At 37.2% G+C, this 27416-nt stretch overlaps 1 pseudogene; it reads left to right on the top strand.

The window, feature by feature from the left end:
* The window catches only part of LOC136293889 (dynein axonemal heavy chain 11-like), a 94003-nt pseudogene that overhangs the window by 16671 nt on the left and 49916 nt on the right, over nt 1-27416 (top strand).

Genomic DNA, 27416 nt, shown 5'->3' with positions numbered 1-27416 from the left:
CAGCAGGGAGGCCCCAGACTGAATGGACAAGTATGTGCAGCTTGCCTCTTGGAGATAGTTTCTTCAAGATACTGCTACGTTTGAGTGCATGGAGACAGAAAATAATGTATTGTCTGTGCTTACTGTGGACACAAAAACTCAAGACATTCATATTTGGAGCTCTAAGACAGTATGTCTGGGTTCAAGTCAAGTGGATATGTGAAAAAACTCAATATCTGGTATCTCACCTAAATCCTACTGAAGGTACAGTGACAGAGAAAATGGAGGGAAAATTCACTCTCATTTCAAGTTTGAAAAAAGTGCTGACGTAAAGAATATCCTTTGTGAAGATTAACGAGATGAACTGCCTTTATTTTTTAGTACAAAATATACCCTTTATGTTATGTGCATAAATTTACGCACGCTTGGGATTTTTTTGCCTCAAAAGGTGGAGCCTTGGCTGCTACACCTTGAGGAAATTGTACAGAAAGCAGTGTACCTCTGCTCCATGGAGGCCATACAGGCCTATGAAGAGAGGCAGAGAGAACAGTGAGTTTTTGACCACCCAGCCCAGGCTGAACTTAGTGCTTCACAAACCTGATGGGTTTTAGATAGAGAAATGGTATCTACTAGGCTGAAAGAGAGCTTGGCAACAGCTCTGGAGGGTTGTCACAAGAAGCAGGTATGGACATCTTCTTTTTGTTTATTGAGAGAAAATAAATACAGTGTGAAAATTGTCATATTAGTGTAATTTACATATTAAATAAATATTAAACATATTACATATTAAACATATTAACATATTACTATAGAATATTTTACAGCACCTACTGAAAAAAGAAATATGGCTTTTTGACAATTTCTACTACCTCATGGTCGTTTTTGTCACATCTTAATTATTGAGGTTTTGTGGGATTATTCTGAACTGAGAAAAAAACTAAAAGTGAAGATACAGCCACATTGGTGTGCTAAGAGTAGAGTAAACATTCAGTATGTGTACAAATATTACACCTGTATATTTGTGTAAGGAAATCGAAACTATTGGGTTTGTTTAGTCAAATCAAACAATTTACGTCCATGTTTAGTTTTAGTCCTGTTTTAGAAGGATACCTTCTGCCATTTGATTTTTTGTTTTACCCTTTTTTACCTCAAACTTCTGAATGTTTTTCTCTATGTGAAAACTTTTAGTAATTTTGGTTTTGTTTTCCAACACAGAATATCTGCTGAAGGGAAATAAAAAAATAGGAAAGAGACTTTAAAGCAGTCATGAATGTCTGTCAGAAGTGTCTATATTTTCCCTGTAATAGAAAAGGCATTATATCTTTCTATTGATATTTCCACGTATTTTTAGAATTTCCTCCTTAGAATTACATGCAGTAGCTGAGATTGAGGTTTTCCCCTCTATTAATATGAAACCTGAATCATTCCGTAGTCACCTCATATCACATAACTCTGTATAATCATTTATATCATATTTTGTAATCATCTCCTTATTGCTTTTTCTATTTTTAAAATGTGCCTGATCTTTCCTAAGGACTATTTTTAGTTTGCCAATAGATGTCCTTGTACAATTAGTACAATTTTGCAAAGCCTGGTACATACCTCTATGGAGATTATAACCACAGAATTTTCAATTCCATTTCATGTACAACTTCTTATCCATCCATTCCTCCTACCCTGCCTAGCTGACCACCTGCAGCATTTATGCTCACCTGGATAGTTCTTGTTTTGGAGATGGTTCAAATTTCTGTTTAAACCAGGATTTCTTCTGGCATCTCATGTCGAATATCAGAAAATTTGTACGTACAAGCCAGTTTTTATGGTGAATTAGTTCATGATGTAGGCAGAACTAATTTCTAGTAGTAATAATGGTAGAGGTACTGGAAGCCATCTGGTTTTAGAGGGTTACCTAAATCTTTTCAGGTCACTGAGCTAAATGCTCTTTATTACCATGCTGCTTGGAGAACTTTCCTCGGGGGATCATGAAAAAATCATGGCCATTTGCACCAAAGATGTTCATGGCAGAGATCTATCAGCAACCCTTCAAGCCCAGAAGGTGCATGTTTGAATCAGCTGTATTTTGCATTCACAGTTTGTTCTGCCTTCAGTGATTCGCAGTAATTCAGTGTCTTTTGCTCTCCTTTCAGAGGCATGTGCATCTCCAGAGCATCTCCTCTTCTTGTGGTGACTTTTTATAAGTGCAGACGACTGAAATTTTGAATGTTTATTTAAACCAGTGTTCACTCTATGTATAACTTCAGTTCAGGTAAAACTAATGCTGTTGGTTTGAATGAACAAAATGTTTCACCGGCTTGGAATTGAAATAGGAAAGAATTCTTATTTTCCCCCTGAGCCTCAGAAATAAAATAGGCTTTTAAGGTGACATTCTGATAAGAAGAAACAAGGCTTGAGCAGTAAAATGAAACTCATTGCAGTCGCAGTAATGTCAGCTCCCTTGCAAAGACTGCACTGTTTGTACAGAGAGGCCTTGTGTTCTTCTGTAAGAGCTCTACTAAAATTGTCTTCTATTGCACTTGTGTCTGTATAAAAGCACCAATGCCTCGAGGTGCATCTAGTCCTTTATAATAGGTTGTAGTAGTTATTAGTCATAAGTGGTTGGGAATGAGGTGTGAGACCTGCTGATGACAGCTGCAGCTTTGTGGGATTTGTACTACCTGGATAGCTCCTACCTGGCACCATGACCCTTTGATGGCTCTTAGGTCTTCAGTTCCAGAGCTTTAGCTTGACTGTCACAGATATGCCATAGATGGGATGACACCCAGAAACACTGTTTTGCCAACATTTCTGATGCTTGGTTTCAGTACTTTTTATGAGTACCTGGGAAATACCCCTTGGCAAGTTATTACACCTTTGACTGACAGCTAATGACTGCTACAAATAACAGTGCCTGCTTTATCTGTTTCAGTGAATGAAAAGTTAAATGTTTTGTAGAAGTTCAGAGTTCTTTCCCACCTCATTTGTATATTATGAGGTTATCAAGACACAATATATTTGAGAATGTATGTGCATGGAGGTGAACATACTTAAGAAATGGCATGATTTTAATGGCCATTACATTTATAATAACTGATTTTTTTTTTAATAACTTAGGCTATATATTCATTGTCTAGTCTGAAGGGGGAATATGAGCAGATCTTTGCCAAGGTTAATCAGGAGTTCAGCAAAGTTTTATTTTTGTTCATTTGTGAAAGTCCAAACCAGTTTTTTTTGGTTTGGTTTTTTTTGTTGGTTTTTTGTTTGGTTGGTTTTTTTTTCACAACACATACAGTGAAACGTTTTTCTTCTGGACATGTTTTGGTTCCAATATGGAATTTCTCGTTAAAGTAAGTGATCCAAAGAGATGCACTCAGGCATCCCGGCTGGCTTAATGCTTACAACCCTCGGCTGGGAGGCCACATTCTGGGGCTCAAGCCTTTTAAATAGGCAAAGCAGCCCTTTAATAGGCAACTACAGCCTCCTGTTTCCTGTCCTATGTGATCACTGATAGGAGCTTCCTTCTTCATAAAAAATATTGATGTAGTTAATTTTCTTTTCTAAAATAAGTACTTTCCAAATAGTACCACACCATGATTTTACATGAATATGGAAGAGATACATTTGTGGTTTAGGACATTAAATTATAATGAGAAAGTGGACTTGAAATAAATCATCCATGAAACAAAAGAGTTATAAAAAAGCTCCTGATGTTGTAGAAGTTCACTGCAATGCAAACAATCCCTTTTCATATGTTAAGGTGTTATATTACTCCAACCCAGGCTCTCCACCTAGCAGTGAGTGTTGTTCCTGCAGGACCAACTGGCACAGATAAGACAGAGACCATGGAAGATTTATGCTGTGCCTTTGGTATGATGGTGGAAATTTTCAGCTCTTGAGAACACATGGATGAGGAAGTGAGATGTTCTGTTAAGCAGTATGGAGATTGTTGTTTATCTTGTTTTCCATGTGAATTGCATTGGAAATGGTTGCTTTCAAGAAAAAAGATGTTAATTCTTTTCATTTTATTCTGTAGGGAATATCTATAAAGGTTTGGTCCAGACAAGATCTTGAGGGAGCTGTGAGGAATTCAATCATCTCTTGGTAGGAGTCCAGTCAGTAGTGGCAGTACAATTAAAGACTATCCATGATAAAATTAGGATGAAAAAGGACTGAGTATGTTAGCAGCCCTTCTTTGTTCTCTGCAGACTAAAAATACTGAACCAGTAATCTTTCCCCAAAGTTCCTCTGAAACTATTGGTAAATGAAAGACTAGATGTTAACACAAAATCTGTGTAATGTACTACCCAAAAATAACTTTCTCTTCAAACTGTAGGAATAAAAGTCAGTAAATCCCAGATTACAAATAAAATTTTGCTATTAAGACCAGTTCAAGTCCTTCCATGTGAGGTCCTGGAACCCTACGGGTGAGAAATTTGGAGGGATTCAACTTTGTAAGAAATCTCAGTGGTTCCAGGGCTCTCCAGTGCTTTTGAGACATACCTTGTTTTCCCACTGTCCTATGTTCACCTTTCTCCATTTTGGTGTTTGTTTACCCTATATCATCTCCTCTCTGCATCCCTACTAGTCTCCCTTATTCTGTTTCAAAAGATGATTCTTCCTATAGACATGCTTCAGCCACATGCGCTCTCTGTGGCACTAATAGTCCACAGAGCTATAATATAATAGCTCTATTTCCTGAATTCAATACCAGACAGATTACTAAAAGCTGATGACTAAATTGAAATACCTGTGCTTGCTAAGGTCTAGTAAGTTTTATTTTTTGTAAGTAGTATCTTTCTTTGAACACTTCTTTGTGTTATCTTTAACAGATTTGTATTTCTTGCTGAAAACATTACACTGAAATCCAGTGTTGGAATATTTATTACTATGATCCTTGGATGTGCAGGTCAGACAGAACTACATGAGAACCTCAGGTTCCCCATTCATACTTAAATATGACAAAATTAAAGCTGGTCATTTAGTACAGCAGTATATTTCTGAATGGAGAACAAAAGAGAAATATTTAATTTTTTTCAGTAGTAAGAAAGAGGTCTGAGGGAAAAAAATTGCTGTTTTTTAGCTGGCCTGAACACAAAATCCAGATCTCCTCTTTGCTAGTATATAACTTAAGTAATGATTTTTAATGAGGAAATTGTGAAATTGTTTAGCAATAACATTATTATTTTGTGTTCCTTTAAAAATGAGATTTAATGTGATTTTTGCATTTGTCTCATTAAAATTTCTGTGGTTTTGTTCTAAATTTTGAGCAGTTTAGAAAAGAAACAGTAAAAACCTCTAGAGGCAACCAAGCCTTTATATAAAAGCACTAAAGCTCTCCAAAAAAAATTGAAGCACCTTAAAAAAGGACGGCATTTTTAGCAATGGTTGTGTTGCACTTGACTTCCAGACCCTGTACAGCTGCTGGCTATGTCCCCAGTGATCAGTGACAAGTGACACCACTGCAGCCTGTGCCTGCTCTGAGTTTGGGCAGTACCTGTCTGTGTTTCTCAGGTGCCTCTTTTGAGCAGCAGTGTTATGGAATACTAACAATCACCAGTGCCTAATTAGCTCATTTTGCTTTGAACTAGAGTCCTTGTCAGCTTTGACTGACATTCTTAATTGTGACTCTCTTGAGGTCTGTTTTTAAAAATGTTTGCACACATCAGACATTTGATTTAGTTGACTTATTCTTACCATGCTTAAATACTAATCTGTGTTTTTGGATTATGGGGTTTTTTTCTTCCCTAGAACCTGTGCCGTGGTTGTCCCTGACATTGAACTGATCTCTGAAATGATGTTGGCTGCTGAAGGGTTTATTGATGCCTGTCTGTTAGCCAGGAAGTTCATCACCTTGTAACCTCTCAGCAGGGAGCTGCTCCCTGGACAGGTGAGGGTTCTTTGGGCTTCTAGATTTAATACATACCAATTAACACATGCTCCATACCAGTGCAGCTGAATATTGTACAATAGGAGGGGTTTATGCATATTGTCTTATCTTGTATTTTAAAGACACTTTCAACCACATGTCCATCCTTGATAAATTGTCAAACGTGAATTTGCAAAAAAGTGTCCCTTCTTCTTACCTTTGGATGTTTGTAATGTGTTGGTTTTGCATTAAATAATTGTATAGCACTACTTCATACCTGGGATGACTGACTGCATTGTGCTTCTGTGTAACACCCATGTAAATAACTACCTTTTGGAGAAGAGAATAATAGAGCAGAAATTATTTTGAAAAACAGATAGCATATTGTAATTGAATGAATACGTCTTTAAATTTTCCCCAGTATAAAGTGACAACTGTTTGAAAAAAAGGGGGTGGAAAAGCATTTCTAAATAATTCATTTATTATACTACAAAGAATCTGTATTCAAAAATATTATCTTAAAAATGCAAACCCTAGAAACTGTATGATCTCTTCCCTGTATGTATGTTGTTTTAATCATCTGCAGCTGCATAATTTTTCACAAGGTATTCCTAATATTCATTTTTTATCAATGGAATAAACCTTCAACCTTAAGCTATAAAGTCAAATAGCAGGCAGGGCCTTTATAAAAAAAAAAACAACTTAATTTTTATTCCTGAATAATTTCAAAATTATGTCTAAATATCCTGAAGATTTCCTGACACATTCTTGCAATTTTCTAGAGATAATGAAATTAAACCATGCATATCTAAAGATAATTAATATTGCTTGGATCACTAGAACAAGGATTCCTTGAGTCTAATGATTACTTTGTCCCGGAGGCACATTCTGAATTGAGAAAAGTAATTTATATCATTGTTTGCCACTTCAGTATTAATCATAGCTACAATAATAATATTAACATTAATGTTTGAAGAAAAATCTAGAATGTTCTTCTTTGTTTACTTTTTAACTCTCATTTGGTTTACTTTTAATGGAAATGGGAGAAATCAAATGCCTCTGAGAAAAAATTCTGGGCTTCTGCATAAAATATACAGCAGTTCAGACAGCTCAGAGGGTATTGCTCCAGTGTTGGGATTTTAGAACTTTAAATATACCTTTGGGGCACTGGGCACTAGGACCCTAGCCTATGGAAACTGCTGCAAAACGGGGTTATCAGGGCTTTTAGTGCATATGTTGTGAAGGGACTTCTGGTCCTGTCATACCGTGGCAAATGGAGTCCTTGTACATGAGATAAGCCACACACCAGGCTGCTTTTAAGATGCAAATCCTGCTCTTTAACACCCTTTCAGACAGCAAGAGAACAACTTTTTTTTTTTTTTTTGTGAGAAAACAAAACCAAAACCACATAACAACAACAAAAACTTGCCTAAATCTAACCAAAATCTTATTAAGTGCAGTATATTCCTAAGTTTCCTGGTTTCATTATCAACTCTGTTTAACTTCTTTGCCCAGATGTGCCATTTTTAAAATGTGGAGACTCCTTTTAGTGCAGATAATTGGCATCTTTCTTACCTCAGATTTTTTTTCTTACTGATCATGAACTGTGCTGAGCTTGAAAATTACTTTTTTTGTTTTTTAATTATTCTTGTGATGTATTTAATGCATTTGATTCACACTTATGGAATTCCCACTGCCACAGAAGAGGATAGAAGCATGGCATCTGTCGACTTAAAATGGTGTATTTTTAAGTTGTGAATTTGCTTCCGGTTTTGTTGTTGTTTTCAGGTTTGGGTTTGGGTTTTTTTGGAGGGGGTTGTTTGTTTTTTCCTTTTTTGGGGGGAGAGGGAAGGGGGTATAGATAATACTAATAGGCTGTATTTATATTGAATTCCTAGGCGTAGCTGCAGAATATGTTTTCAAGCTTTACCCAGCTGGTAGCCAGTTAAGAATAGGGAACCAAATGGTGGAATACCAAAAATTAAATAGATATAAAGATATATATATATATTTCAGTCTTTTATATTTTTAGCCAATCTCTAAGACTGACTGAAAGCCACTGAAAGATTACAAGTCAATAAAAATGTCTTGTTTTACTCTGTATGTAAAATGATTGTTTTCTTCATAAACATTACCACTTAGTTTTATTTCCTGTGCTAGTTAAAATGTTTTTGTAGGCCTGTTATGACTGGGGACTTCATGCTATCAAGTCAGTTTTGGTAATTGGAGGGTCCCTGAAACAAGGAGACAAGAACAGACCTGAGGACTGGGTAAAATATGTTTCTGGTGTTTTGCCTTTGAATAAAAACAGAATCCTAAAAAATGATTTTATGCTCCTGTGATACATTGTTTACCCCCCTTTTCCATTTGCTTATGTGAGTCTTAAGAGACTTCAATTTGCATAAAATACTGACAGATGATATCCCAATTTTCACAGGCCTGATCAGTGACCTGTTTCCAGCTCTGGATGTTCCGAGGACGAGGAACCTACAGTTTGAGCAGATGGTTAAACAATCTAGCCTGGAGCTGTACTTGCAGCCAAAAGAGAACTTCACTCTCAAAGTAAAAGCATTCATTGTCTTTAATTACTCCCCTTAAGATTTTTGATCTAAATAATTGCCAGTGGATTGGTTGTATTTGACACAAAGATTATTTTTGAGTATGTTAAAGTATTGACAAAGGGTTTCTTAATGTCTCAGTATTTTAAAGGCATTTCATTACAGCAGTAATGTTCCCCAGTAGGATAAATATGTCCATAAGGAAATGTATGTCCTGTTCAGAAAAGCTGTGTACAGTGACAATCTGGAGTGACAAAAACGTTTGTTTGTGCACAATAAGAAGAGTTTGCATCTGATAGCAAATTCATTGTTAGTCAGATATTTATAGCGAGGTAAGAAGAGTAAGGGAACAAAAGAAGAATAAATAAGATGTGAATTTGGAAAGTGCATGGCTACATGGGACTTTTTTGTGCTCTGGCTTTTATGTATAATATAATGCACATTGTGCTATACACATCAAATGCATGCGTGTACATTCTCACAAGGATAAGTTGTCCATAAGCTAAATTTAAGCACTAATTTAGTTTAATTACAAGACAGGGTGAAAAAAGTGAAACAGAAAAACTGGTTTGTAGACAGACCAAAAAAAAGTACATATATTCCCAGCTTTCTTCAAGGAGCATCCACATCTGCTGCATGTGCCAGCACACTCCTTACCTTTATTGGGGTATACTAGAAATAACTAAGCTGGTTGAATGTGACTGATCAGAAGATTTATAAAGGATTTTGTGCTCTTCTCCTGTTCTGTTACCCTGACAGAAGAGTTAAAAACAAAAAAGTGTGCCTTGGAGTGTTATGGACTTTACAATCAGCCTTCTACAGAGTATTTTGTTTCCTACTAACTGGTAAATCAGAAGAAAAGCACTGAGGATCATGAACTTGTTCCTGTTAGGCTTTGGAAAATCAGAGTGAATATTCACGAAAACAGGAATCCACAAGCAACCAAGCTATTTCTATTCTGTTACTCGTGCAACTATTTCTTTGGAAGCAATGTATTACTTTAGGAGACTGACTTTTTTTTCTGAATTACAGTAGTACAACTGATTGCAGAATCCACTCTGCTAAAGCAATGGCAGAACTGTGATAACTGTTCTGTATCCTTGGGTTTTCACAGTCCTACTGGACTGTGTGGCTGGCTGGCAGGATAGGATTTCCTCTCACTTGCTGAGGTGACTGCTTTAATTACTTTGCCTTAACTCTCTTATTTTCTGAGAAACCGTGTTGCTTGATGCAACAGTATCTTTGCTGAGGCAAATCTGTCAAGACAGTGCAAGCTTATTTTTTCCCTATTAAAGGGAATATGAATGTGGTGGGGGAAAAAAGTCTTGTGGATAATTGTGTTTCTGTGATAAGAACTACAACAGGAGAGGAAAGGTACTCCCTTTGTGTGCCTTCTGCATGGTGGGATGTTAAGCTGCAGGAGCAACTGGCAGTGTCTCACAGTGTTTGTCACTGGAATTGCAGGGAGTGGAAAGGGTAAGGTACCTGCCTGCCTTTGTAGCATGTTTTCCATCTCACATAGTAAAGAAACTGCCACGGCTTTTGCATAAAATATTCTTCATGTTGCCTTTGCCTGAGGCTGCAGGGTAATAACACACTGCTGAGCCTACTTGGTCAGCCACATGATGAGCAATAGGAAGTTCAAATGTTGCAAACAAATTCTACATTTTCTCTGTTGTTTGCGTGTCCCAAAGGACAGTTAATCATGGTGTGAAGTAATGAACATTCAATTTGACAGATAAACTAAATAATACTTTGTTCTGGAAGGAGAAGCAGGATGTTTTAATTAGGCTTCTAGACAGACGTAATGGAATTTCTTGCCAAAACACTAGACAAATAATTCTAATACATAATGCTTGCCTATTTCTGCTACTAAATGCTGGCAGCTGCATAGATTTTCTTCTCCATTTAACACTTTCTATTAGAATTTAGTGCAGAATACAGTTATTTCAGACTGGGAGTCTTCTTTCATGTCCTTAGGCTTAATGGAAATTTGGGTCTAAACTAGCACAGAGACAAGAGTAAATGAATGCAAACTGTTGGCTGAGTGCAGGGTTTCAGTCAGAGATCCCGCTCAGAAAAAAAGTCAAAAATTCCTGCTATATGAATATGGTGTCACTAACACTCACCATGTTCCTTCTCTTCAGGTTCTGAAAGTTCTTCATCACATGTACGTGAACACAAAAGAAATACCCATTTGGAATGAACTTAACGCAGAAGTTCTGACAGCTGATGAACTGTGTGGTTTTTACAAACCAGGGAATCTGAGAGTGGAAAGATGGCAAGAAACACATACGTTCTTGCTAGAATGTCATTCTCCATCCGAAATGGACAACACAAGCAGGTAAGAGATAGAATTTTTCCATTTTTCTGAGGTTTTGTTGCAACAAGATGTGGGTGCAGTGCACTGGTGGTTCTGGAAAGGCTGGAGGGCAGGGCAGGACGCTGGTAGACAAAAAGTGTTTGCCTGAACAATGATGATCCAGCTGCCTTGAAGGGCCTGTTATTTTCTTCCCAGACCCATGTACCTCCCTTATCTCACCCATATCATTTAGAGTAATGACCGACTCTCCTATAATCAAAACAGAAATAGGTCATTATTACATAAAATGCAGTCATTTTGTTTTGTGTTCACTGAATTTTTTGGTTTTTTAAATAACCACCTAATAAACAGGCAAAGGAAGAACACATGGGTTTGATATTACAAAAGCTTCTTGTTTCAGTGATGTACCATCTTCTGAAGTTTTAATTGCAGTTCAATGTTGTTGAAGCACTTAAGTGATAAGATTCTATTGAAATATAATTTGCAGTTCTTCTGTCATCTTCTCTGAGATGACATAGCCAATATTACCCATGAGGGGCCAAAAAAGGTTTGTTTTAAATAGGAAAATATGTACTGTGTAGACTGAGTCCCTCAAGAGTGTTGTGGATGCTAACAAGGTGAGCCATTGAGACAATTACAGTGGCTTCCTCTCTACTTGTTTTCCCATTTTCTTCTTCCTCTATTTTTCCTGGGGACAATTTTGCAGTATGCATTCCTTGTTTCTTTTATTCCTATAATATCTTTGGTTTTCAGTATTGCTAAGTAATATTTTAGTACCTAATTAACACTTTATGTCTTAACTATTTGGCACAATAAAAAGCCTTAAATTAGCCTACAAATACTGTAATGCTGATTGTGCCTCCTAGAAGTGAGTTCATACAATTTGATATATCAATGATAAGATTATTGAAACTGGTGTTTGGAAAGTCTCTCAGTAAAACAGATTTAAGATTCCCTTGCTGAAGTCCTTGCATCACTGTACTATAGAAGGCTAGTGTAGAAAATCTAAATCAGTCACTCTAAGCTCAGCAGGATGCAGACTTCTTATTTCCTTCTTATTAATTATACAGCTAAATCAATTTTGTGGGCTCTCTGAAATGGTGTGATGTAATGAAATCCAAATCTAAGCTCTGAATGTAACCTTTGGAAAGTGATTGGAGTTTTATGCTTTCCTGTCTTAGAAACTTAAACCCCAGTAACCCTCTGGTTACTCAGCAAGGTGCCTGGAGGGGTGAGCCATATAATCTATCTGAGAAACACAAAGTGGCATTTTCAAGAAACATTTTTGAGCACCTAAATTTAGAGTCCTGCTCTGACTCATCTTCTGGTTATTTCCATTGACCTTGAGAGAGATTTTTTTTGTCTCCTCTGCCTTTGTCTGCTTTCAGGAGAACTCACACCGGCAAATCAGGCTGGTAACCTTTTAAAGTAATTAAACTCTGACAAACTCATACAAGGTCAAGTAAAACCTTTTGAATTTGTCATCCCCTGTGATTTTGGTAAAAAACTCTAGGCATGTTCAAGCGGAGTTTGTTTAGCTTGTTCAAGGAATGGTGTATGCATTGTGTTGCAGATGATTCTCTGCGGCATTGTCATAAACATGATTGCCCTGACCACGTTCTTGTTAAACAGCAAATCTTAACTTTCTTTTGCTGAAAAGTTTACTGATGATTTCTAGGTTCTGACCCTTACAAGCAATGAATGTGTGCCTATGACTCTGACAATGTGGCTGCTGTTTGAGGTACGCACTTAAGAGCTGCTCCCTCAGCTACAATATCCAGAGCTGGTATTCATCACCCAAAACCTCAGGACCTGGAGTAGAACCTGTGAGTATCTGATGTTATTAGTTGGCATTTTTAACATCCAGTTTGCAGATTAATTGGAACAAACTTCATTATTTATACTAAGTCTTCCTTCTAATTTTTATTTGGTGGCCATGTATATCCTCAAATAGGCATTTCAGAGAATCTTGCCATCAGTTAAATGGTTTTTTTTCCTCTCTTATGTGTACTGCTTAATCAGAGCAGTAGTGTGGTGGACTGACCCTGATTGAATGCTAGGTGCTTACCAAGACACCATTACTCCCCTTCATCAGTTGGACAGTGGAGAGAAAAATATAATGAAAGACCCTTGGGTCAAGATAAGGACAGGGAAATCAAATACTCAGCACACTATCATGGGCACAACAGATTCAACTTGGGGAGAATAATTTTATTTATTCCCAATCAAATCACAGTAGGGTAGTGGTAAAAAAACCCCCAAATCTTAAAAATGCCTTCCTTCCACTCCTCCCTCTTTCCCAGTTCAACTTCGCTCTCCATTTTCTCTACCTTTTCACCCCATTAGCACAGGGGAAGGGAAATGGGGTTGCAGTCAGCTCATTGTTGTCTCTGCTCCTCCTTTCCTCTCAGGGGAAGTATTCCTTGCACTATTCCCCTGCTCCCTCACAGGGTCCCTCCCATGACAGACAGGCCTCCATGAATTTCTCCAACTTGAGTCCTTCCCTCAGGCTGCAGTTCTTCATAAACTGCTCCGCTGTGGGTCCCCCATGGGGTTACAAGTCATGCCAGCAAACCTGCTCCAGCGAGGGCTCCTCTCTCTGCAGGTTTGTGGAAGGAGCCAAAGTTAGCCTGTCATTTCCTTCTAGTGCAGCTAACTAGATTTGCAATTTGCAAGCTCCCATATGAAGCTATTTTGAGAATAAAAAGTTCCTTTAACACAACAATCTAATCTGAGGGTGAAAAACAAATGCACCTGTAATAACAAGAGATTTGTGCCATGAGAATCAGTAAAGAAAATGTGTAAACAATCCAAGAATAGACAGATTTGATGGACAAGTAGAATACCTTTAACTAACCAATAGAATAATTACCAAGAAAGCTATTAACCAATTAAAGTTGCCCACAAGGTTTGGAAAAAACTGTATAAAATACAGCATGCTGCCACAATAAAGAGCCTTCTGAAGATGGTACCGTGTCACTCTATATGTCGTGTCCGCCTCAACGTCACAGGTTCACAGGTCCTCCCAGACACCTGCCCTAGCACAGGCTTCTCGTAGGATTCCAACCTTTTTCTGGCATCTACCTACTTCTGTGTGGGATACCTTTTATCCATAGTAAGAAAAATTCAGGCTCCAAGTCCATTTAAATCATTGAAAATAATGCCCACAGCAACTGTACACCACAAATTGAAGCCTTAACGTTATCCTATGGCCACATTTATGCACAGATACTTTTTTTGCCAGCTAAATTACCTTTGAACAAACAATGTGTATGAGATCTAGAGGAAGCAAATCACTTCATCACCTTTCCACTATGCTCTTGAACAACTTATAAAGTTAGAATTATATTTGTGGAAGATAAATTTTAGAAGGTGTGAAAGTATGATAAATCCACCTATCAGTGGAGGAATGGAAAGCATGACCTATTAGTTGTAATCGCCTCAGTTTGAAGGTATGATTATTTTTGCACTTTTTTTTCAGTGTGTTCTCCATAGGGTATTCTCAAGTGATTCCTGGTGTTTTTATTGCATTAACTTGTATTGTACAACCTTTTAATGTTTAGATGAGTAGAAATTTTCTTGGTGAGATTAGAAGTCTGTGGACATAGAAATGTGGATCTGATGGTCAAAAGATATTATCCATTGTTAACTCTCCTGTTGTCTTTGAGGGTTAATATTTGATAAGAAAATGCAGAGTTTGGAAAAGAAATATTTATCAGGCAACCGAAGAACTTGGAAAAGAAAGATTTATCAGGCAAGAAAGCTTTTAGATGCTCACAGTAAGCAAAACTATTTATTGCTGTTTGTCCAAATGGTTTTAGGTAAGGTGAAAGCCAGGCTAAATATGAAATTGAAATAATTGAGAAATTAAACCACCTACATCTTTCACCAGTCTTTGCTTCTCTAACAGTTATAGGGAGCCTGGTGTTCTGTAAAGCCTGAGGTGAAGTGAATGCATTTCAGCTACAATCAGTTTTCTAAAGCTTCCTATTAGAAGGAGTTGAATAAAAATTTTCAAGTACAAATATTGCATAAAAAGTAATCCAGTAAAACAATTTCTTTTAGCAATTCTTTGAGAATAAAAGAATGGTGTATCTTGTTTCATCACTCTTTAGAATTTAGTCCTAGCCAGAGAGAAAAACAGCAATTACAGTTTGCTTTTAAAGGTAAACTGTGATGTGCAAGTGTTTGATGGGTTTTTCCTTTTCAATTTTAGTCAATCTTTGTTCACACATTTTAGACTGTACATCTCCTGTACTTTATTGATTTACTTGTAATAAAAGGCAAAGAAGTCTTGCTTGTTGGAAATGCTGGAGTAGGAAAAAACAGTGTTTATAGGTGATAGGTTTGGTGCTGTCTCTGAAGACAGCCTCCAGACGAACAATTCTTTCAACTACCACACAACATCAGCAGTGCTCCTGAGTAAGTTCCATACAGATGCGTGAAACTTATCTTCCCTCATAAAATATATAAAAAATATAATAAAATATATTAAGATCACAAAAAAAAATTATAAAATATATTCCACCATTGTTACAGTCTTATCACAGCCATTGGCTACTGCTCTTGTCTGGGCCTTGGCAAAGCTCATTGCTTTGCAAACTGGAAAACTTTGAAAGTTGTGTCAGGCAAGGGGGAAGGAGAAGGATGAAACTTCTTGGTGCAAACTAGAACTGACACTGTGCTCCCACAAGTTGCTGTTTGATTGCATATGAGAAAATTTGGCTTTACCTCTGTTCACAAGAAGCCTTGAGCCAGCTTTGCCTTATCCTGGTTGTCTCTGCATGGGGCCTGTGGGTGTACCAAAATGGACAGTCAGAAGTAGAGTTTGCTTTTTCTAGGTACCATAAAACATCCAGGGAGGGTCAACCCCTGTCTGGTGGCATTTGAAGTCTCTGTAGATGAGATGGATGAAGATCAAAGGAAATGTTAATGTAATGCACAAATGGAGAGGGCTGCATGTTGGCCAGAAATGTTATACTTTTGGTAGATTTTGAAACAAGAGGAGTCAGACAGTCAAAGCAAAATAGGCTCATAAAAGCTGTCTGTTAGCTCTTCATGAAGAACACAATCAAGGGAGAACCCAGCTGTCAGTGGATATGCCCTCTTTGCCATCCCTTTTTTTATCCTTCCTGTAACTTGAACAGGAAACACTTATACAGAAAAAACTACGTTCCCTCTTTGCTGTACAACTTTTCATGCCATGAAAAGCACTAGGGAAGTAAGTTAATACACTGGCTTGTCATTTTAAATGTCTGGGAGAAGATACCAAAAAATATTTTTCAGTTTTAAAAACTTTCTATGATTTTAGAAGTCTCAAGATAAAATCTTTAGAAGCATTTAAGTGTGTTTGATGTGTAATTTAACTGCTTTTGCAATCAGTAGTCTAATTTTCCAGCCAATCTACATCACTGCTAATGGATTACGTTTTCACCAGGTTTAGAAAAGTAGGTATAAATACACAAATCTTATTTGAATGAGCTTTTACTCTGTTTTTTCTTTCATGTCTTGTGTTAATTTCTTCTGTATTCACATCAGATAAGCAAAGACCATTTTGTCGTCTTTATACCTTAGTTTATTCTTTGAAGTGTTTCCAAATTCATGTTAACATAGAATCCTGCATTAACAAACCTTAATCGCCTTTTTGCCCATCAAAATGAATGGAAAGATTAGGAGAAAAGAAATTTGCTGTGTATCAGAGCGAGATCATGAGCTGTTGTAAAATGTCATAGCTCCTTTATAAGGGAATCAGCCTTAAAAGGCTTTCAGAAATTCCTCTGAGCAGGGAGGGATTTTTCAGCTAATGTCTGCCATTCCAGTAGCAGCCATGGTCATGCCTCTAGAGTACAAAAGCACAACGCTTTCCATTGCAAAGAGAAGCTGATAAAAGGAGCTTCTGGGCAGCAAAGGCTGTGTATTCTTCTTGCAGGAAACTTCTTAAATAAACCAAAGATGTGAACTCAACATCACAGGGACTTGTTCTCCAAGTGTGTAACACCCACCAACAGTCTTGTGGCATAAAATTTGAGAGGTTATGAGCCTTTAAGGATTTGCTGTGAAGTTTTAGTAGTGTACCTTCACATTTTAAGTCAGTGTTGTAAGCCATCCACTGCTCCTTCCAAGAAAAATTAAGGCAGGTACAAAGCAATGGACTTATCTCATTGTCTGAGGGTCCTCCTTCTGCCCACTGCTCTTCAGCCAGGTTCCTCTTGTTAAATGCTCTTCTGCCAAGTCCCTGCCTTCACCTGTCACAGCAGGTGAACTGCATGACAATCCAGAAACAGAGTATATTGTGTTCCCTTTCCATTGTGTTTACAGCACTGTCTCAGTGAGCTGTGACAGAATGATTTTGTACTGTCATGTGTAGATCAACATGATGGCCTTTTACATTATTTTTGTGTTTGTGTGTACCAATATTTCCTCCTGGAAAATGCATTCAAGAGATACACTGAAGTGCCTTCATGTGTCTTAAGCCATCACTCCAAGCAATTATTTGGAACAGTCAAATTGTGCATTGTTTTCATAATGGAAAGAGTCATTCACAGCCAATTGCACAAATGAGCAATTAAAATAAAGTCTTAGTTCATAAAAAAAGAGCTTAAGAGATGAACTTGTTAAAGTATAGTGATTCACAACTGTTCATTGCTATGTTCTTTCCATAGTTCAGAGGTTAAAAGATTTTTCTTCCAGATCATATCACTTTTAATCCGCAGTATTTTCTGTCAGTTCTCATCTCATCTGTAGCCACATAACTTCTTTAGAGGTATCTGCTGGAGTGGGTGAGATTAGCATGTAGTGTAGGGTTTTATTTAGCATTCCCCAAGGCATATGACTCACCCACTCTGTCTCTAGAACAGCAGAAAACTTTAAAATGTTGCCTGATGGAGGCATGTTCTGATGCAAACTAATATTAGTACATTAATTCTGGGGTCCTCAGTAATACTGAAATCTGGAACACTGCCACAGAGAACAAAAATGTGCAAGTGTTTATAATTGTGGACATTATTTAAAATTTAGATAAGGTTAAGGATCAAGAGGGATGATTCCTAATTTGGGTTTTAAAATTATGGGAACACATTGAGCTAAAAGAACAAAATAGTCTTTTATAAAATTAAGAGATTTTAAGCCTTTCATATGCACATGGTTTCTGCAAAAAGTGTTTTCCCTTCTGTGGTAAGAAAGCAGGGTAAGTGCAGCCACAGCTTTTGCCCCCAAAATTTATGATCATCCAGTTGCAAATATGTTGAGGTTCTCCATTTCTGTCCTGTCTTTCAGCACACCTTCACTCTTTGTCTTCCTGCTTTACTTCTCCAGTCAATAACCATCCTTTCAGCTGACTGTGACTAGGCAGAAATGGCCTTGGAAGGATTTGTTACCTTCACTGAGCTCGCCAGTCAAAATCACTGTTGGGGTTTGCAGATGATTCATTTCACTGAAAAAATCCATGACAATACTTCTGTAGTCCTACTGGAAACTGCTGGCAGGGATGCATTTGTTTATTCTGCTTTGCCCAAGGAACTAATAAGTCTGTTGCAAGTCAGAACCGTGGCAGTGCTGTCATGTCCAGCCTTCAGCTTCCCCTGTGCAAGTGCAGTTTCCATTTCCTACAAGCTCTTATGAACATGTTTCCCAGTTTCTAAATAAGCAAGACAAAACCGTATACTTACATTTCACTCTTTTTTCTTTTTTCCTTTTTTTTTTTTGCCCAACCCAAAATATTTTAACACACAGTGCAACAGAAAAAAATAAAAAGTCTGTAGTTTGCATTTTTTCCTCTTCTAGTTATTATACATGGAATGGATAATTTTTTTATATACTTATAGGCATTTCTTACTGAAAAATATTAACATCTTAATAAATTCGGGTTTTTATCATCTCAAAATCAATAGCAGGTGTATCCCAAATTCATTACATTACAGACTGGACAAAAAAATCTGGGTTGGATGTACAAAACTTTTGAGAAATCCCTTTCCTCATGTCAAATGCTATTGAGTTTGCATTTAATTCTCTGCTGTGCTGTAGGGATTTTAACCATTGTATTCCCATAATGTTTCATAATGCCCTTTGGTTCAAATCCCAGCTCTGAGACAGGGAGAATTTAGGCTGCTTGTTGAAGATGAGAGCCTCAGTCACTGTGACATTCTGAAGTTTCCCTGAAGTCCGTCAATTACTGTGGTTTTATTTTGTGCAAAGTATTTTCTGTGATAATTTGAACAAAAATATATGACATAGGAAGGAAGATTCTTAGTTTTCCAGTCCTGCTTTAATAAATTCCTGGTGATTTCTGCAGGTCTTTGTTTCCATGCACAAAACTGAAGGAGTGCAATTAGAAATGTATCTGTGGACTACTTCACTAATTGGCAGAAGTTGAGGATCACATCGTACCGGAGTTCAGCATTACAACGATGCTTAATAAAAGTTGTTTTCTTCTGTGTTTTCAACATGACTTAACAGCTTTCTGTCGCTATTTTTTCCCTTACGCATCTAAGGGAAGCAGTGCAGCTGGATAAAAATTGTAGAAACTCAAAGTTTATGTCTCAGTATTTTACAGTTCTGATGAATACATAAGGGTCTTTGAGTTAATTTGTTCGCTGTTGTAGTATATTTGTAACCTGATGGTCTGCACTGACCATCGTGCAAGCACCTCATTTGGGGGAATAGGCTGAAATTTAGTACAATCACCTTAACATTCCTTTGTCTACGAGATGACATTGCATTAGATTCTTGATTACATGTCCTGATTAAATGATATCAATCATTCATATTTTTGCACTTTACTTGTTTTGGTTAAGATCTTATTTAATCCTTCCTGGGAGAAGGAGAAAATAATCTACTCACTGATTAATTTTTTGAGTGTCATGGTACCTGGGGATTTTTGCATTCAAAGCATTTCATTTTCAAAGGATGCAGATGGATATGCTGTGATATTTTCAAAAGCTGTGAAGTAGTCAATCAACTAAATCAACAAGAGTTTTCTGGAATTCATAATCCCAGGGTAATATATTCTCAAAGACTATCTGTGAGTTTTGCTGATTGCTAAGGACTTCGATAGTCAAGAAACCCCCTACCTTGCACATGGTGAAATGTTCCATAAATTTTAGCCATAATGATTTTGAATTCTTGATTTTGTTTAATTTCAGTGTTGCTTCATATGGTAATAATTTTTACGCCTTTGTGTTACATTCCAGGGATGTCTGGAAAAAAGCTGGAGAAAGAACATGGTCATACCTATGTTCCAGTAAAAGAATGAGAAACTTTTTTATTGGTGATTTGAATATGGCAGAAGTGGATAGATGTGGAATGGTTCGGCCTCATGCATTGATTCGGCAGCATGTTGATTATGGACACTGGCGAGCATTTGCTTCTTACTTAATGTTACAATTTTTGTGCTGTGGTCCATGATGGCAACCTTAAACCACAGAAAAAACAGGTAGCTTTAAAATTAATTGATTAAAGAGAAAAGCATATGCTCCTGGGAGGTTATAAACCCTTTTAGAAAAGAGAAGCAGAAAGTAAAGGGGCTGTGGAGTCCTGGAAGGAAAGTATCCTTCAGCTGCTTTTGATGGAGCTGCTGGATGTTGTCCCCACTGATTGACTGTAGAGAGCAGGGATGGCTGAGATACAGAAACTGATTCCCTAAATTGCAGGTGTTTAGCCTCTAACATCATCTATGTTTTCTTCACCTGTACAGATAACGGACAAAATCCATAGAAACTTGATGATACTGGTTCAAACAAACAGCCTTTTTCTGCCATGAGAATAAAAACATAGAAGATGGCCACTGAAGGACAAACCAGTTGATTTGGGCAATCAAGGTAATTACAGAATCACAGAATCTCAGACCTGTTAGGGTTGGAAGGGAACTCTGGAGAAATCTAATTTTTTGGCAATTTAAATGTATTTATTCCTTCACCAGAAGTTGTGTAAGTATAAAGTTTCCAGTCCAAAATCAAGAGATTAGTGTTTTAGTTCATTCTGTTACAGGAAGACCAATATTCTGTGTAAATACTTCACCGTTACCATAAATATGGATTAAATTGCTCAGATACAAGCATGTCATCTTATTTGACATGACAAAAATATGTGACTTACAAAGAAAACATTTTGAATGATCTGTACTGTTCTTGCTTATTTTAATGCAGATGAATTGTATAAATTTTTTCACTAGGTCATACTTCATCCCATGAAGGAATGACACAAGGCATCAGCTGAATATCATGTTAAGGAAAAAGATGTAAAGAGGAAAAAAAAAAAAAAAAGGGAAGTGACTACTCAAATCTGAAACCTCTCTTGCTTGGAGAAATCAGTCAGGTCTAATTTGGTGACATGCAAAGTTAACGTCTCAATGCTCTTCTGTTTTCTTCCCATAACTATATTCTTTTTGAGACAGGAATCCTTTTATTCTTTCACAAAGATTTCAGAGTTTAGATCTCAAAATCCCTAGTGCTTAAAAGGATTTATGCTTCTTTCTTTCGAATGGTTTTTAGTTCTTGTAAAACAAAGCATAGCTAAAAATTAAAAATTTCCATTTTTACAAAACAGATCAAATCAAGAAAAATCCTGACCATGCAATTCAGGAATTTAATATAACTACTTAAGAATTCTAAACTATAGTAAAATTCACTGCAAACACATGGAAAGAAAGAGAATGCATTATTTTATGAAGTTCTGGGAAGGAAGAATTTGTTGATTTGAGTAGGGAATAACTGCATTATTCATGAGTTTTTCTTTTACTGTATTTCTTTTAAAGACCTGCTTGTCCTAATTGCGATGTGCACTAGCAACTTAAGAAACAAGATTCTCTTCCTATTTGGACAAAAAGCATACAAATTTCCAGCAACTCAGAGCCCTTTTTCAAAAGTTTTATTTTATTTTATTTCACTTTTTAGGTGGCCTCCTTTTAATTCACCAGGAGCTGTGTCATGTGGAGGGGCAGAAAGAGTATTGGATAATGCAGCAAATAGAGGAGCACACGCTCTCATACACCATGATGATCTTTGCTGATTTTTTTTTCTTATTGAGATTAGCTAGTTTTCCTCTTATCTGTGATGAGCAATGATTGTGTGCATTCTCAAACTGATTTGTACTTCTTTTGACCATGCTTTACTCATCTCCAAGTGTGTTTGGAGCCAGTTTCATTACAAAACCCCCTTCATCATCAGAAGCCTTGTAAAAATGTAGTATCTTGATTGCAACAGAAATTTTGAACAAAATATTATGTGATAGAAAATGTGTGATTATTCTTAATTTTAAAATGTCAATCCCAATTCGATACTTCGTGGATATTTGAATTCCAGATTTCCTGTAGGACAGAACTGTTGCTTCTTCTACTGAAGTTAAGCCTGGAAATGTACAGTGCTTTAGTGTTTTGTCACTAATATTAATCAAATTACATCTTCTTTCTCAGTTATGATAGGCAAAAGCTAATATTAAAGAAATTCATTATTTTCAGTATGTTGCCTATATGAATCCAGCTGCTGGCTGCTTCATTATCAAGCCTAAGCTCCAGCTAGGGTTTGAAGCGTCATATTATAGCAATCCTGTATTTAATACATGAAATAATTACTATTTAGCTTTCCACTACAATAGGTAGCAGATGAAAGGGAAAAGGAGATAATACAGTGTTTGAAATTTAATATATGTTGAAAATCTTGCTGTTCTTATAGCTAAATGGAAAGAGGCACACTAGATTTATTATGACATTGAGAGTTCCCTGAATTGCAGTCTCATGTGGTCATTCACCTGTCAGATGTGCCCTTGGGGCTCATAACCAGACATGCAACTGCTGTGGAACTGCATCAAGGATGAGGCCAGAAATGAAGTATTTTCTGTGACACACAAGTAGCTGTATGCTCACCAGGCAGTATTGTCATTTAACACTTCATTGACTCTTATCTGCTGTCTGATGCTAGAGAATCTTCATCTCCTTTTCCCTTTTTATTTTCAAGGACATTTTGCAGTATTTACCTCCAACTTCCTTTCTTCAGGTTCCCTGGTTACCATCTACAGAAAGATAGTTTGCTTCCACTTCCTGCAACAAGCGTTTGTTCCACCAATAATCAAGAATATTGGAGCCATGGTAAAAGCAGATGTCTGTCTTCACCAGGGATTCAAAACTTCTCACCAACTGATATGAAGTTCCACTGCATTCTTAATATGAGAAACATCTCCAGTGGCTTTCAGGTCTGTTTCATGGGCCAATGTACCTGACAACATTCTATTATTGCTGATCTTTACAATCTAATAATGGGGGTTGGATTGTGGATTGATGACGAGCAGATGCTTTTTGTACAAAGTAGGAGATAGTCCCCACCCTAAAGTGTCCGTGGTCAGATAGATTAGATGGGTGGAAAGCTGAGACAGAAAGTGTATTTAATGGAAATAGAGCAGTGGTTTGCAAAGTTTGCTGTGCTTACTTTTTTGGTTGGTTGGTTTTTGAGAAAAGAAGGTCAACATTGAAAAGGGCAAAACAACTTTTGGAAGACTAGGTAGAAAAAAACAGAGATTGAAGAAGCTCTGAAACAATCATAAAATCACAAAGTCATTTTGATACAAAAGACCTCTAAGATCAATGACACCAGCCATTAGTCTAGCACTGCTATGTCCACCCTTAAACCACATACCTAAGTACCACATCTACACATCTTCTAAATACCTCCAGGGATGGTCATTCAACCACATCCCTGTGGGCATACCCTGGGTATCCTCTCCCAGTTCTTGACAACCCTTTCCATGAAGCATGGTCTTCAAAGGGTAGCTGAACACCAGAGCAGAGATTAAAGACAAGAGGGAAGGATATAATAGGGTCAGCAAATCCTGGCCTCTTTTGTAAAATCAGGTGAGTCTGATCCTGGTTTGTTTTTATCTGCTTTCCTGTTCCTTGGAGTTGCACTGCTCTATTCTTTTACAGAATATTTTGTCTACCTACCCCATGGATCACTGTGAAGGCAAGGAGGCAAGGACTTGTCAGGTCCTCTTGTACACCACACACCTTGTTTTGGTGGGGTTGCACTGGCCCATCATGCATGTTTGTACCCATCCTGGTGTAGAAATTATGAAAGAGGGACATTTGAGGTGACAGTTGAGAAAGTGCTAATTTTGTCATGATGACCTCTGTCCTGTTTTCTTGAGCAGTTTTGTAACACGGGGCTAGTGACCATGAAAGGTCCTGGAGGTTCTGATGCTTCCACATGTCTTGTGCTGCCCTGGAGCCCCAAGCCATAATGACTCACCTAAGTGTGCCAGTTAGTGGAGAGCACACATTTGTTTTAACTATATTTTGCATGTTTAACTGGCTAGAGAACTGATAATTTTAGAGTTATCCTGGTTTATGTTCAAGAATATACAGATTCAAGAATATATAGATTCAGGTTCAAGAATATATCGTCTGTTGAATATCTACAAAGTATAACTGATGTCTTTGCAGAATATATCAGTTGATCTTCCTTAAGACATCCTATTTTGATGCCAGATGACAACATTACTAAAGAAAATATTTTTTTTATCCTTAGAGCATTTTGTTTGCTACACCCAAGTGTTTACAGCAACCAAATTATATTCATTATCTCTGGATCATGAGTCGGCACGTGTCTATGGGGGTAAGCTAGTGGAAAGAAAAGACTGTAATTTCTGTTATAAAATGGTGATGGACACAATGGACATGTATTTTGAGGTATGTTGGTGGCTGGAAAGTATTTTGCCTAGTGCCAGCAAGTTAGAAACTGAGTGGTGACAGGTCTTATTTATCGGAACTCTACGTAGCACTGGGGAGCTACTTGAGGAGTTTCTAGGGAGCTGCAATGACATGCCTGCTTCTGTGAACCCACCCTTGTCTGCCATGCAGTGGGTGTAACTGAAATATCTATAAAGGGAACATGTAATCCATCATGATACTAACTGTGCTTGCATGAAGTCATTGCTTTTTGCTGTTCAGGCGTTGTTGCTGTGCAAACTCATAACGCCCTTAATGGAAGGTTTATGCAGGGCACCATGCAGAGATAGAGCTGATACATAGACTTCATTGGTGCCCTTGTGGAAGAGCAGATTGTGGCTCAGTGTCAAAAATAACCCCCATTTTGTTTGTTTGCACAGAGATTCACCAGGTTTTTTTGCACTCCACAGAAATTAACACCACTTATTTTCTGAGACTGGAGAGATAATCTATAATGCTGTAGATAGTTTGCCTTATCTTTTAATTAGTTAATGATGTATCAGGCCTTTATAAGAAAAGCAGAATTTGTCTTTTGTTTCCAAGAAAGGGAAAATGCTTTTAAAATTAGATTAGCTCAAAGCAAGGACAATACCTGAAGCATATAGTAAATAATGCTGCTGCATAGTAGACTGGAGCTGCTTTGCTGCCCAGCCTTGTACTTTTTTAATATCTAAAGCAGCCAAGACTTTAAAGTGTCAACATAGATTTATTTTATTTAGCCATAACTTTTTTTTTTTCATTTGTAAGCTTACCTCACCTCAGTTTAATGTAATTTTTTTTTCATGTCAGGCAATACCATAGTACCCATCATGGCTGCAAATCTCAGCTTCTGTTTCTAAAATTTGATCTAGTACATTTGCTTTGTTTTCCTGCCCAGAAGAAAACCAGCCAGTTTTCAGAAGATGAAGATTTTGCTGATTAAGTGAGGCGCAGACTTCACTGTTGCTCCTTGTCATTATTTGTAATCTTTCTTCAACAGATACCATCACTCTGGTCATGTGTAATATCAGTGATTTCCAGAAAGAGACAGAGGCCCCTGCTGGCAGAGATTATTTGTTGAAGCAGTTTGTATTATTTGCAGTGTCAAATGGTTTAACACACAAACTTCTTTCTCAGTGAGTTGTACTAGGATTTCAGTGTCATCGTTTTTCACTTTGCACATAATCAGACAGGAGCTATACTAGAGAACGCACTCTTGACAAAGCAATCTATTGTAGGAGTTTCACTCCAAGAGGATTAAAGAAATGCTTAAATTTCAAAGATGATCATGCAGACCTTTCATAGGGACTGCAGATTTTTTTTTTTTTTTAGGCTGATTTAGTGGCTGATGTGATAATAATCAGATGTGCAGACAGAAACCTTCTCAGGTATCACCAGTTTTGCTTGAAAGTGTTGATAAGCCATTATCTTCTCTCTGAAGTCTAGTGACTGAGTGGTATCTCAGTTTGGCAAACAAAGTGGCAGGGTGTCTTAGGCTTACAACTTGGCAGTCATGGTAAAGAGGTTGTGAAATTAAATCCTGCAAGTTTTTTCTACACCTTTTATGGGATTTTTTATGGATCCATTGTGAAATCATGAATAAGGCTGATGAAGTTCTACAGTGAAGTCAAAGAGAATTGGCTTCCAGTAATGTTTTGGTTGGACAGGTTTTTTGCTCTTTATTAGATGCAACCAGATTAGACATATTATACCTTTATTTAAGAAGGTTCTCATCAATTTTTTTTTCAAGGCTTTTTTTCAATAATTTTTTTTCAGTGGCATGAGACATAAAGGCAACAATCAATTTATTTCATTGATAAATTAAGCAAAAGGTCCAACCTGCTGTCTCTAAGCTCTGGTCTTTCATCCCTTAGAATCTGCATCTGATTTCAAAAAATGAAATTTTGAAAATAGTTTTTAGATGTGTAAATAAATTATTGGAGTATAAACTACAACAGATTTCTTTCAAGGTCTCAAACATAGTTTTCTATGGGAGGAATTACCTCAATACACATATTTCAAAATTTTAGCAATTAGATCTTGTCTAATCATGGGGCAAGTCCTCATCTGGTCTCATTCCTCTTATAGTATTCTATATTATATAGTCTATTGCTACAGTATTCTATACTATAGCAAATAACGGCATGCTTTAATTAGTCTGGGAGAGATATTCCAAGAGTTAATTAAAGTTTGATGCAAATTTGTCAGTAAATGACTCATTGTCCTTTAGCCTTTGTGGTGCAAACTGCCAGATGTGAAATTCTCATGTGCCCCTAAAGGCCAGTCAACCTCCCTTCAAGTTTGCTAGGTCTCTGTTCGGAGTTCAGTCAGGGCCCATCAGAACCCTGGTGGGATGCTTTGGAGCAACTCAGTGTAAGGAAAGTGTATCCAGACAGCTCTGGTCATTGGCAGACCTTCAAGATTTGATAAAGGAAAAGAACCTTTCTTTCCACTTGCTTGAATATTGCGAGCAATAGCAAATGCTGAGGTAAAGATAATATACATTTAGGTGTCAGGAGAACATTATCTCAAAAACAGACAAAAAAAAAAAAAAAACAGAAAGGGGGTGGGGGAAGCAGTTTTTTATTGATGCAATAAAAAGGAATTGAGAAACTTTGCTAAGAAGGTTGTTGACATTACTTTATGTTACTGTCACTTTATTGATGTTTTGTCATCAGGTGATGAATCAGTCCTATCCTGTAAGCTTCTAGGGGTTATGAACTTCTGATTGGAGTAGGTGGTAAACAGAGCTTGTCTGGACTGGCAGGATACATCTGCTCCCTGGAGGTTTTCCAAATTACACAGAGGAAACCAGGGCCTCAGGGTAAACTAGTAGATATTAGCTGAGTCTGTTGAGTTCATGACTTCAAGAATGTGTTTTGTTGTTGCAGAAGCTTGATAAAATCACAGGCAAAACAGTGGAATTTACACTAACAACTCCTATGGTTCCTGTGGTTTCCAGCTGTACCTCTTTTCTTTATTTTTGAAAACTGGGCTGTCAAA

This window comes from Chamaea fasciata, unplaced genomic scaffold (assembly GCF_029207755.1).
Source record: "Chamaea fasciata isolate MVZ Bird 193981 ecotype frontalis unplaced genomic scaffold, bChaFas1.0.hap1 SCAF_1, whole genome shotgun sequence".
NCBI classification, from domain to species: Eukaryota; Metazoa; Chordata; class Aves; order Passeriformes; family Sylviidae; genus Chamaea; species Chamaea fasciata.
Note: the sequence above shows the minus strand (reverse complement) of the source record. Positions and strands in the feature narration are given on the sequence as shown.